Raw genomic sequence first — 13,679 nt, forward strand, 5'->3', positions numbered from 1 at the left:
ACTCCTGTGACCGAATCGCACGAAATATGATCAACTTGTAATGCGCCGCTACACAGCGTTGCCTCACTCGTAGAGAGCGACCACGAGATAGGGAAGGCTGTCAAATAATGAACAGGCGCCAAAATTGTCTCAGCTCTGCGCTCCTCTATTTAGGTGGTAGTCCTGGGGGTACGCTAGGTCATTTATACATGCGTGCAATATACAGTACATGAGTAATTGGTTGAATAATCACGTACGAATCTGGAAATATAAAATAACTACGATAACATTTAAATCCGTATGGTGACCTTTAACGATATAAAAGGCATTTATAAACGCAATGATCGTAAACAATGTCGTTTCCAAGAGTAACCAGCGAGCGATAAATTACGTTTCGCATGCAGAGCGTCCGTTAGGATAACCTCACTAAATGGACAGTTGGTTCAAATATTTGGTGTTCATTTTTCATTCATTTATTTCTCAGACCCATTGTGAGTCGGGCAAGGGGGTACTCTGTTGAAATGAATTGCAACAGCAGTAGCCAGACAGGGTTGAGAACCACTGCGTCTCTATATGAAGGTGTTGTCGGCCAATGAACGAGTGTTTATATGTGGGATTAAAGCCGATCACCTGGAGAATACTCAACAACTCATCCGGCAAAGACGGAAGTGGTGCAGGCCATATTTTGGCTGTACCGCCATCTCCTGATGCGCCAGAGTACGGCACCTCGCGACACCCTTGGGAAGGGAGTATCATCATCAGCCTTTGTGCCATCCACCAATGTTCGCTGCCTCCACGAGGGGCTGGATGACAGGCCACGTGCGTCGCCACCGCCGCCCGCACTGCGACTGATTTCGTCCGATATTGAGAGCTCAGCTGCGGCTGGAGTCTGGATAAGCGGTCGAATGTGCGACACTGGCTGCTGGTCCCAGTGCCGAATCATCCTCGTAGCACAAGTAGCAAATGCTACGGGCCCCACACTTTCAAGGGCCCCGCGATAAGTGTTTTCAAGCTATCAATTCCGTACTCTTATCAATTCCGGTTCAGTGATTCTGCACTAGCTCTATTATTATATGGTATTATACCGCCTTAAACTTGTATGAACGACTGGGTGTTTAAGGTGAGCGATGTGTCTGTCAATAAAACAGGTGTTTAGATGTTAAAGCTACAAACTGAGACCTTTTACTACGAGAGCATGTTTTTTGTTTGCATGTTCAACAGGTATATGTGGATACTGCAGACATGATTCCCTGCAAAAGGTTTCAAGTTTGGTGTTTTAACATCTTCACACCTGTGTGTTATTCCCAGAGAGTAAAACCTGTTCTTATATCTGTACGGTATTTACCCCCTCGGTCCGCTCTAAGGCAGTCGTACGGGGATTGTTCACCACCACGACTTTACCTGAGCCAGTCGTACGGGGATTGTTCACCATCACGACTTTACCTGAGCCAGTCGTACGGGGATTGTTCATCACCACGACTTTACCTGAGGCAGTCGTACGGGGATTGTTCACCACCACGACTTTACCTGAGCCAGTCGTACGGGGATTGTTCATCGCCACGACTCACCTGAGGCAGTCGTACGGGGATTGTTCATCGCCACGACTCACCTGAGGCAGTCGTACGGGGATTGTTCACCACCAAGACTCACCTGAGGCAGTCGTACGGGGATTGTTCATCGCCACGACTTACCTGAGCCAGTCGTACGGGGATTGTTAATCGCCACGACTCACCTGAGGCAGTCGTACGGGGATTGTTCACCACCACGACTTACCTGAGGCAGTCGTACGGGGATTGTTCATCACCACGACTCACCTGAGGCAGTCGTACGGGGATTGTTCACCACCACGACTTACCTGAGGCAGTCGTACGGGGATTGTTCACCACCACGACTTACCTGAGCCAGTCGTACGGGGACTGTTCACCACCACGACTCACCTGAGGCAGTCGTACGGGGACTGTTCACCACCACGACTTACCTGAGCCAGTCGTACGGGGACTGTTCACCACCACAACTCACCTGAGGCAGTTGTACGGTGATTGTCACCACCACGACTTACCTGAGGCAGTCGTACGGGGATTGTTCACCACCACGACTCACCTGAGGCAGTCGTACGGGGATTGTTCATCGCCACGACTCACCTGAGGCAGTCGTACGGGGATTGTTCACCACCAAGACTCACCTGAGGCAGTCGTACGGGAATTGTTCATCGCCACGACTTACCTGAGCCAGTCGTACGGGGATTGTTCATCACCACGACTTTGCCTGAGGCAGTCGTACGGGGATTGTTCACCACCACGACTCACCTGAGGCAGTCGTACGGGGATTGTTCATCACCACGACTCACCTGAGGCAGTCGTACGGGGATTGTTAATCGCCACGACTCACCTGAGGCAGTCGTACGGGGATTGTTCACCACCACGACTTACCTGAGGCAGTCGTATGGGGATTGTTCACCACCACGACTTACCTGAGCCAGTCGTACGGGGACTGTTCACCACCACAACTCACCTGAGGCAGTTGTACGGTGATTGTTCACCACCACGACTTACCTGAGGCAGTCGTACGGGGATTGTTCATCGCCACGACTTGCCTGAAGCAGTCGTACGGTGATTGTTCACCACCACGACTTACCTGAGGCAGTCGTACGGGGATTGTTCACCACCACGACTCACCTGAGGCAGTCGTACGGGGATTGTTCATCACCACGACTCACCTGAGGCAGTCGTACGGGGATTGTTCATCACCACGACTCACCTGAGGCAGTCGTACGGGGATTGTTCACCACCACGACTCACCTGAGGCAGTCGTACGGGGATTGTTCATCACCACGACTCACCTGAGGCAGTCGTACGGGGATTGTTCACCACCACGACTTACCTGAGGCAGTCGTACGGGGATTGTTCATCACCACGACTTACCTGAGGCAGTCGTACGGGGATTGTTCACCACCACGACTTACCTGAGGCAGTCGTACGGGGATTGTTCACCACCACGACTTACCTGAGCCAGTCGTACGGGGACTGTTCACCACCACGACTCACCTGAGGCAGTCGTACGGGGATTGTTCACCACCACGACTCACCTGAGGTAGTCGTACGGGGATTGTTCATCCCCACGACTCACCTGAGGCAGTTGTACGGGGATTGTTCATCACCACGACTTTACCTGAGGCAGTCGTACGGGGATTGTTCATCATCACGACTTTACCTGAGGCAGTCGTACGGGGATTGTTCATCGCCACGACTTGCCTGAAGCAGTCGTACGGGGACTGTTCACCACCACGACTCACCTGAGGCAGTCGTACGGGGATTGTTCATCACCACGACTCACCTGAGGCAGTCGTACGGGGATTGTTCATCACCACGACTCACCTGAAGCAGTCGTACGGGGATTGTTCATCGCCACGACTTTACCTGAGGCAGTCGTACGGGGATTGTTCACCACCACGACTCACCTGAGGCAGTCGTACGGGGATTGTTCATCACCACGACCTGCACGTTGTGCTTAAGGCCCTCTATCGTCCAGAAGTGGATTATATATAAAAGGGGCCGTTCTTTATAACACGTGCACACAGTCCATTGTGTACATGACATCGCCGGGAATGATCCACGTATGCGCAAAATCAATCGAACAGATCCGTGTAACCTCGGGGGATTCCAGCTTGTTTGGTTTGCTGTTTACACCTCGGTTCATAATCATCCCCGGCTAAAGCTGCCGCGTGGTGAAATGCGTAGACTCCACCGTACAAGGAACTACAAATGAACGTGTTTCCCAGTCAACATGGGATGTTCGGTCAACAGTTCCAATCGCGTGGCAACGTTTCGGGCAATGACCCTTCTTCATAGCCACTTATCAGTGCCCTACCTTATTACAGACCAATTCAGACCGTATTGGTCACCCCGTGCCCTTACAAATCTCAACGTTCATCCTACAAAGTCTCAGCACAAGGGAGAAACACAAACAAATACACAAAACCAAAAATGTTGTCCGTATTGAAACGGCTGTACGCCGTATGGACCTGAAAACTCATTTTCCCTGTACAAGAATGCAGGTAAACCATATGAGTTGACAGCTGTGCATCAGCACACGTGTGTGTGTCTGTGGACGAAACGTCGCCGATTATATATTTTCATTTAAAGGTCAAAGAGTGTAGTTGACGAATGCGAGTTGTTTTTTACGGCAGTATTTGCATTCAACAAACTATTCGATAAGATATTTAATGGGTCTATAAATTGTCAATTTTATCACCCGATAAATTATTAATTAGTTGGCTGTAAATTGTAATGATTGTACCGTCGGGGGACTGTGAATGATGCTGCGGGAGACACGTGGTAGTGCAGCTCGCCCCACGCTCAATTCACCTCCACGATCCGCACATGCGTGGGAGGAGGCCATCATCCAGCAGTGGATTAACAAACAGGGGGAGGTGTCGGGGGCTGTGCGTGTGTTGTTGGCAGAGTTTATTAATGTTGCTGTGTTGTTCGCGTGCGCCACGAGGGGGCGACTGCTGCATGGGCGGGGCTGGGAGGAGGCGTGGTTTAGTGCGTGTTGGTGTTGGCTTCCATGGGAGTGGTTGGTTTCCAAATGCGTCGAAAGCCCTCGACCACCCGGCACGACACTCACGCTCACACGCGGCGTCTGTCCATGCCCGCCGACGCACGTGTACGATGGGGGCGTGGCTCCCGAGGCGCGTGGGCGTGGCCATTGAAGAAAAGCTGAACCCCGAATAGTGGGCGCGGCTCCAAGGGGAGAGCCCTATTGGTTACATTTCGATTTAAAGCTTTCGTGACTGCAATCATTCATCTTCTTTGGTTCTTTCGGTAAAGTCACGTAGAATGAGAATAAAATAATAAATTGATAAAATAAAATAACGCAATAATATTCTCACGACGTTTCGGCCACAACACAAGCGACCTTCATCAGATGAAGGGACGAGACTGTCTGGTAGGACAGCGCTGGAGTGAAAAAGCCACGTTCAAATCACGACCTTTAAGCTGTGTGAGAGGAAACAAAGCGCCTTGACAAAGGGATTAGCATATAATTTAGCATTGAAATGGCTGAGTGATTAGCTTGTGACTGGTCACAGAAATGGCTATGTTAAAAGTTAAAGCATACATATCCGCAGAGGCACCCCTTGACAAAGGAATTAGCATAGAATGTAGCATTGAAATAGCTGAGTGATTAGCTTGTAACTGGTCACAGAAATAGCTATGTTAGAGTCAGAGCATACACATTCACCGAGGCACTTAGTACAAATCAAACAGGAGAATTTAGCATTGAAATAACTAGGCGAATTTAGCATTGAAATAACTGAGTGATTAGCTAGTGACTGGTCACAGAAATGGCTATGTTGAAGTCAAGGCCTACACATCTGAGCTATTCACAGTACTATATAGTGAACCAATAAAAAAAACTAAAATATAAATTACCTTAATGTTATCATTAAACTCTATATTCTCCAATCAGCTAAGCTACCAACAATAAGTCGTTATATATCACAATGCTATATGGCGAAAAAATGGGTGGATTCTTACCCTCAACTTTAGCAACACGGATAGCTACGGGCCCCGTTCAGACGGACGAGTTCATCCATGGTCGGAACAGAGGAGGGGGAGAGAGACAGCTGCGAGGCGCTATTATACTCCATGTTGTAAACCATACCATTAACCGTGGTGTGAGAGGTATTAAGAGTCAATGCTGGCGAAAGAGCTGCGGTCTTAGAGTCGCGGCATCTCTTCAGAAAGGTGAGAGACTCGATTAGTTGAGCCTTCTTATCCCGGAGTCTGTTGAATGATCTTAAGGATGTGTGGAATCCCTCCCCGTAGAGGCGGTTAAATTTCGATTTAAAGCTTTCGTGACTGCAATGATTCATCTTCTTTGGTTCTTTCGGTAAAGTCACGTAGAATGAGAATAAAATAATAAATTGATAAAATAAAATAACACAATAATATTCTCACGACGTTTCGGCCACAACACAAGCGGCCTTCATCAGGTGAAGGGACGAGACTGTCTGGTAGGACAGCGCTGGAGTGAAAAAGCCACGTTCAGATCACGACCTTTAAGCTGTCTGAGAGGAAACAAAGCGCCTTGACAAAGGAATTAGCATATAATTTAGCATTGAAATGGCTGAGTGATTAGCTTGTGACTGGTCACAGAAATGGCTATGTTAAAAGTTAAAGCATACACATGCCGCGACTCTAAGACCGCAGCTCTTTCACCAGCATTGACTCTTAATACCTCTCACACCACGGTTAATGGTATGGTTTACAACATGGAGTATAATAGCGCCTCGCAGCTGTCTCTCTCCCCCTCCTCTGTTCCGACCATGGATGAACTCGTCCGTCTGAACGGGGCCCGTAGCTATCCGTGTTGCTAAAGTTGAGGGTAAGAATCCACCCATTTTTTCGCCATATAGCATTGTGATATATAACGACTTGTTGTTGGTAGCTTAGCTGATTGGAGAATATAGAGTTTATTGATAACATTAAGGTAATTTATATTTTAGTTGTTTTTTATTGGTTCACTATATAGTACTGTGAATAGCTCAGATGTGTAGGCCTTGACTTCAACATAGCCATTTCTCATAATAAAGGTTTTTGGGTTAGATTATGAATAATATTGGTCGCGAAAGCCTACGTGTTAAATAGCCATTTCTTTGACCAGTCACTAGCTAATCACTCAGTTATTTCAATGCTAAATTCGCCTAGTTATTTCAATGCTAAATTATCCTGTTTGATTTGTACTAAGTGCCTCGGTGAATGTGTATGCTCTGACTCTAACATAGCTATTTCTGTGACCAGTTACAAGCTAATCACTCAGCTATTTCAATGCTAAATTCTATGCTAATTCCTTTGTCAAGGGGTGCCTCTGCGGATGTGTATGCTTTAACTTAGCTATTTCAATGCTAAATTCTATGCTAATTCCTTTGTGAAGGGGTGCCTCTGCGGATGTGTATGCTTTAACTTTTAACATAGCCATTTCTGTGACCAGTCACAAGCTAATCACTCAGCCATTTCAATGCTAAATTATATGCTAATTCCTTTGTCAAGGCGCTTTGTTTCCTCTCAGACAGCTTAAAGGTCGTGATCTGAACGTGGCTTTTTCACTCCAGCGCTGTCCTACCAGACAGTCTCGTCCCTTCACCTGATGAAGGCCGCTTGTGTTGTGGCCGAAACGTCGTGAGAATATTATTGTGTTATTTTATTTTATCATTTTATTATTTTATTCTCATTCTACGTGACTTTACCGAAAGAACCAAAGAAGACCCTATTGGTTAGTTTGTAAAAAAAAATGGGCGTAGGCGATCATTTAATGGGCGTGGCTTGTTGGGGAGTGGGCGCGGCAGTGAAACGGGCGTGGTTTGGTTAGGGGCGTGGCTCTTAATACGAGCCCTCCCCCCCCCCAAATTGATTCATTTGTATCACAATCAGAATATTTATTTTTACTCGAGGAATGCGATGACCTGTCACGCTCTTTCTCACAGATGTCCAGTCGGGGCGTGACCCACGAATCCGAATCTCCATCCTGGAGGAATCGGATGAGCTATGAAGCTCTTTAACAGATATCCAGTAGGGGCGGTGTCAGAAACTAAAACGTTATCGAGTCGGCCCCCTGGCTTACATCGGGGTGGGGGAGTGGTTCCGATTGGGAGATCGAAATAAGTGGGCGTGGTCAACAAGGTGACGGGGCGTGGCTTATGGCAATGAGGGCGTGGCTTTCTTGGGAACGGCTCCGATAGATCCCCCCCATCGGTTTCTCAGTCGTAGCGGGCGTTGCTTGATAGTGGGCGTTGCTTGATAGTGGGCGTTGCTTGATAGTGGGCGTGGCTTGCATGGTGAGGTGGGCGTGGTCCTGTTTGGGCCCCCGCCCCGCTCGATGCCTTTTTTGATGGGAGGGGGCGGTGTGACTCTTTAGCAAAAAAAAAAGCGGGCGTGTTCGTATTTTGGTCACGTGACGCGAGGCTGAGCGAGGTGGGATTGGCCCAGGGTCCGTGCCCCCCCCCTCCCCGCAGAGCTCCGTGCCAGGCGAGGGCCGCGCTCGACCCCGCTGGTCGTCGTCGTCGTCCATCTCGCCCCGAGGCGGGCCCCCATTCAACCCCGCGCCGCCGCTCAACTCTCTCTGCGGCGCCGCGGATCATGTGACGGCGACGTCGGCCAGAGCTCGCGAGACGGCCGCGACTGCGGGGAGGCGGACGGCGATCGCGAAGAGCTTTGTGCGGCCCGTACGCGCGGAGGTGGGTAGTGGTGGTGGTGGTGGTGCGGACCCTTCTCTCGCCCTCCCCGTGTGTGTGTGTAAGGGGGGTCCTTACGACTCCCTCGGCTGTCTTTGCTCAGGCCCCGTAGTCCCGCCGGGGTGTCCCGAGGGGACGCGAAGGGTCGAGGTGGAGACGGCCGCTATTGTGTGTGCTGGACGGGGTGGGTGCGGTAACGCGCAGCGTGCTGCTCGTGGTCATGGTGGTGGAGTTCGCCGTACCGTAGTGCCTGCTGGTTATCGGCACCGAGGTGTTGATGTGGTTGACGGTGAGGTTGTTGTCAGAGTTGTGGTGTGGACGTGGCTGACGGTGAGGTGCTGTCGTCAGGGTTGTGGTGTTGATGAGTGGCAGGTACGGGTGGGGGGGATTAGGCGGAGGGTGTGAGCAGCTCGGATTTAAGGCCTTGTCTCGTGTGTGTGTGTGTGTGGTGTTTGTGTGGTGTGTGTGGTTTGTGTGGTGTGTGTGGTGTGTGTGTGTGGTGTGTGTGGTGTTTGTGGTGTGTGTGTCTGTGTGTGTGGTGTGTGTGGTGTATGGCGTTTGTGGTGTGTGTGGTGTTTGTGGTGTGTGTGTGGTGTGTGTGTGGTGTATGGTGTTTGTGTGGTGTATGGTGTTTGTGGGGTGTGTGTGGTGTGTGGTGTTTGTGGTGTGTGTGTCTGTGTGTGTGTGTGGTGTGTGTGTGTGGTGTGTGTTTGTGGTGTGTGTGGTGTGTGTGGTGTGTGTTTGTGGTGTGTGTGTGTTTGTGGTGTGTGTGGTGTGTGTTTGTGGTGTGTGTGTGGTGTGTGTGTGGTGTGTGTCTGTGTGTGTGTGTGGTGTGTCTGTGTGGGTGTGTGGTGTGTGTGTGGTGTGTGTGTGGTGTGTGTGTGTGTGTGGTGTGTGTGTGTGGTGTGTGTGTGGTGTATGGTGTTTGTGGGGTGTGTGGTGTTTGTGGTGTGTGTGTGGTGTGTGTGTGTCTGTGTGGGGAGCGGTAGTGTAGCGGTTAGCGCGCTGCGCTATGAACCTGGCGACCCGGGTTCGATTCCCGCTCACGGCCAACACCAGTGACGATTATCTGAACCGGTCCCGGGCCTCCCCTAGGTCGACTCAGCCTCAAATGAGTACCTGGTGCGGTGTGTAAACATTGCCACTAGGGAGACAAAGGCGGTCGGGCGTGGTGTTGGCCACCCACCCGTCGTGTACCGTTCCGGCCTTTATAGGTGCTCGCTAACAGCACTTGCCCCTACAGTCTGTTCAGGCTATATGGGAGATCTTTGTGTCTGTGTGTGGTGTGTCTGTGTGTGTGGTGTTTGTCGTGTGTGTCTGTGTGTGTGTCTGTGTGTGTGTGGTGTGTTTGTGGTGTGTCTGTGTGTGTCTGTGTGTTTGTGGTGTGTTTGTGGTGTGTTTGTGGTGTGTCTGTGTGTGTTTGTGGTGTGTTTGTGGTGTGTTTGTGGTGTGTTTGTGGTGTGTTTGTGGTGTGTTTGTGGTGTGTTTGTGGTGTGTTTGTGGTGTGTTTGTGGTGTGTTTGTGGTGTGTTTGTGGTGTGTTTGTGGTGTGTTTGTGGTGTGTTTGTGGTGTGTTTGTGGTGTGTTTGTGGTGTGTTTGTGGTGTGTTTGTGGTGTGTTTGTGGTGTGTTTGTGGTGTGTTTGTGGTGTGTTTGTGGTGTGTTTGTGGTGTGTTTGTGGTGTGTTTGTGGTGTGTTTGTGGTGTGTTTGTGGTGTGTTTGTGGTGTGTTTGTGGTGTGTTTGTGGTGTGTTTGTGGTGTGTTTGTGGTGTGTTTGTGGTGTGTTTGTGGTGTGTATGTGTGTCTGTGTGTGTCTGTGTGTGGTGTGCGTTAGACTGGTGTGAGACTGCTGAGTGGTGAATAGGACTGATGTCGTGGGTGAGTCTCGTGGGTGAGTCTGTGGTGGGTGAGTCTGAGTGAGACTGGGTGAGTCTGTGTGAGTGAGTCTGTGTGAGTGAGTCTGTGTCGGCGAGTGTGTGTGAGTGAGTCTGTGTGAATGAGTCTGTGGTGGGTGAGTCTGAGTGAGTGAGACTGAGTGAGTGTGAGTGAGACTGTGAGTGAGTCTGTGCGAGTGAGTCTGGTGGGTGAGTCTGTGTGAGTGAGTCTGGTGGGTGAGTCTGTGTGAGTGAGTCTGGTGGGTGAGTCTGAGTGAGTGAGTCTGTGTGGGTGAGTCTGTGTGGGTGAGTCTGTGGTGGGTGAGCCTGAGTGAGTGAGACTGTGTGAGTGAGGCTGTGTGAGTGAGGCTGTGTGAGTGAGTCTGTGTGAGTGAGTCTGTGTGAGTGAGTCTGTGTGAGTGAGTCTGTGTGAGTGAGTCTGTGTGAATGAGTCTGTCTGAGTGAGGCTGGTGTGTGAGACTGTGTGAGTGAGACTGTGTGAATGAGTCTAATGTGTGAGTCTGTGTGAGTGAGTCTGTGTGAGTGAGTCTGTGTGAATGAGTCTGTCTGAGTGAGGCTGGTGTGTGAGACTGTGTGAGTGAGACTGTGTGAATGAGTCTAATGTGTGAGTCTGTGTGAGTGAGGCTGGTGTGTGAGACTGTGTGAGTGAGACTGGTGTGTGAGACTGTGTGAATGAGTCTAATGTGTGAGTCTGTGTGAGTGAGGCTGGTGTGTGAGACTGTGAGTCTGTGTGTGTGAGACTGTGTGAGTGAGTCTGTGTGAGTGAGTCTGTGTGAGTGAGTCTGTGTGAGTGAGTCTGTGTGTGTGAGTCTGTGTGAGACTGGTGTGTGAGACTGAGTGAGTCTGTATGAGTCTGTGGTGTGTGAGGCTGTGTGAGTGAGGCTGTGCGAGTGAGGCTGTGTGAGTGAGACTGTGTGAGTGAGTCTGTGTGGGTGAGACTGTGTGAGTGAGTCTGTGTGAGTGAGTCTGTGTGAGTGAGTCTGTGTGAGTGAGACTGTGTGGGTGAGTCTGTGTGAGTGAGACTGTGTGAGTGAGACTGTGTGGGTGAGTCTGTGTGGGTGAGTCTGTGTGGGTGATTCTGTGTGGGTGATTCTGTGTGGGTGAGACTGTGTGGGTGAGCATGTGTGGGTGAGACTGTGTGGGTGAGACTGTGTGGGTGAGCCTGTGTGAGTGAGACTGTGTGAGTGAGGCTGGAGTGTGAGACTGTGAGTCTGTGTGGGTGAGACTGTGTGAGTGAGTCTGTGTGAGTGAGTCTGTAGTGAGTGAGTCTGTGTGAGTGAGTCTGTGGTGAGTGAGTCTGTGTGAGTGAGTCTGTGTGGGTGAGTCTGTGTGGGTGAGACTGTGTGGGTGAGACTGTGTGGGTGAGACTGTGTGGGTGAGACTGTGTGGGTGAGACTGTGTGGGTGAGACTGTGTGGGTGAGACTGTGTGGGTGAGACTGTGTGGGTGAGACTGTGTGGGTGAGTCTGTGTGAGTGAGTCTGTGTGAGTGAGTCTGTGTGAGTGAGGCTGTGTGAGTGAGGCTGTGTGTGTGAGACTGTGAGTGAGTCTGTGTGAGTGAGACTTTGTGAGTGAGTCTGTGTGAGTGAGTCTGTGTGAGTGAGTCTGTAGTGTGTGAGGCTGTGTGTGTGAGGCTGTGTGTGTGAGGCTGTGTGTGAGGCTGTGTGTGTGAGGCTGTGTGTGTGAGGCTGTGTGTGTGTGAGACTGTGAGTGAGTCTGTGTGAGTGAGTCTGTGTGAGTGAGTCTGTGTGAGTGAGTCTGTGTGAGTCTGTGGTGAGTGAGTCTGTGTGAGTCTGTGGTGAGTGAGGCTGTGAGTGAGTCTGTGTGAGTCTGTGGTGTGTGAGGCTGGTGTGTAAGCTGTATTGTGCGGTGTGCGATACAAGCTAAGTGGGTTGCTCTTTTGGGCTTTGCAAATAAAGCCGCATTGCATGCGTGGTGTGTAGGTGTGTGTTTGGTTTGTGTTCACATGGCCACATTCGGTTTTGTGTGTCGATGAGGCAGTGGCGTGCGTGACTGTGCGTGGTGTGTGTAAGGCTGAACGGTGTGTTTGTGTGATAGGACTGTTTTGGGTTCACGACGCCTGTGGGTCTCTGAGTGTGCGCGTCCTGCCGCGTGTTCACGCGCGTGTCTACGTCTGTGCGACGGGGGTGCACTGTCGTGTCGTGTTTTTGCACGTGGGTTCACCGCTGTGATCTAACTCGCAAACACCGCGATGAACCCTTTGCCTCCGAGACTCCCGCTAGCAAACCACCATGGGCCCCCGAAGTACACCTAGCCTGGCACGCGTTCCACAGTGACCGCAACGCGACTAATAGCTGGAAAGCAGCAGCAGCTGTTGTTGTTAGTGAATAGCTCGTTAGGGGGAGGAGGAAGCTGTGCCAGTCTGCTAGTGTCTGGCTCGCGTTGACATTGATTGGGTGTTGACATTGATTGGGTGGTGGCATGGGAGGGTCGGCACCCCCTGGGTGCGTCGTGACGTTGGCGGGACAGGTAACGATGTCGCCTTGCCTGGCTGCTTTTAGTGTCCGGGATAAGGTGAACAGGAATCGACTGCTGCATCATCATCATTATTATTATCACGCTGAGAAATTGGCCCCGCGGTACTTGGGGCAGGCGGGTTCCATTCCGGTGTTGGTGTGTGTGTGTCTGTGTGTGTGTGTCTGTGTGCGTGTCTGTGTGTGTGTGTGTCTGTGTGTGTGTCTGTGTGTGTGTCTGTGTGCGTGTCTGTGTGTGTATGTCTGTGTGTGTGTGTCGCCCTCCAACAACAACGGAGGGCGGAGGAGCGACGCTTACAACAACGAGCGGAGCGCCGGGTGGCTAAAGCACAGCAGCTTGGCACAGTAGGGGGCACAGGTGGTGCATTAGCCAGTCATCTCAGTCAGTCGACCCGTGGCACCTGGGTCTGCCCAGTGACCTCCTGCCAGCGGGCGTTCGACACTTCACGTGGCCTCAAGGTGCACATGGCCTGGCACAAGCGTCGTGGTGACGTCACCGCCACTTAGTGGCGATTTACGGTTGTTGTTGTTGTGTGTGTCTGTCTATGAGTGTGTGTGTGTCTGTGTGTGTGTCTGTGTGTGTGTCTGTGTGTCTGACTGTGTGTGATGGATGGGCGCCTTCGGCCCTCGGTTGTTTATCCCGGGTGTTACGATTCGCTCCCTCGGCATCTCCTCCCCCCTCTCTCAACTACGCATTGGCGCCATTCGGAGCTTCGCGATTCAATTCACGAATCCATTTTTGTTTTATGTGCGGTCTTCGCATTGTGGAAGAATGTAGCGCCTCAAGTGGCTGGTGGGGGTCACATAAATCAGCTGCTCGCTGACCTCCATGGTGGGGGGGGGGGCGTAACACGGCCCAGCGGAGACGCCTCCACCGCATGTTGCAGAGGTTCACGGTTTGATTCTCGGCGGCTTCCCTTGGTTAACAGTGCGGTGTGTATCTGAAGTATTGTCATGAACATACTACCCGCCGTTCGCTTCGCAGCGGACCTTAAAGATCCCCTGACGTCGTTATAAATAAGTCGGCCATTGTGTGCCGGCGTCACGGTGGTCACAATCTTGCCGAGTTCGACAAGTGACG

The 13,679-nt window shown here is 51.1% G+C and overlaps 1 protein-coding gene across 1 annotated transcript in view; it reads left to right on the forward strand.

Moving 5' to 3' along the window:
• The first annotated feature begins 7,912 nt into the window (after positions 1-7,912).
• APC2 (APC regulator of Wnt signaling pathway 2) overlaps positions 7,913-13,679 on the forward strand; it is an 86,568-nt gene continuing 80,801 nt past the window's right edge. The window contains exon 1 of the mRNA XM_032974010.2: positions 7,913-8,215. The gene's annotated coding sequence lies outside the window, so the exon portion shown is untranslated. The remainder of the gene's footprint in view (positions 8,216-13,679) is intronic.

This window comes from Petromyzon marinus, chromosome 52, assembly GCF_048934315.1.
Source record: "Petromyzon marinus isolate PM22_M1 ecotype Great Lakes invasive population chromosome 52, UKy_Petmar_22M1.pri1.0, whole genome shotgun sequence".
In the NCBI taxonomy this organism is placed as follows: Eukaryota; Metazoa; Chordata; class Hyperoartia; order Petromyzontiformes; family Petromyzontidae; genus Petromyzon; species Petromyzon marinus.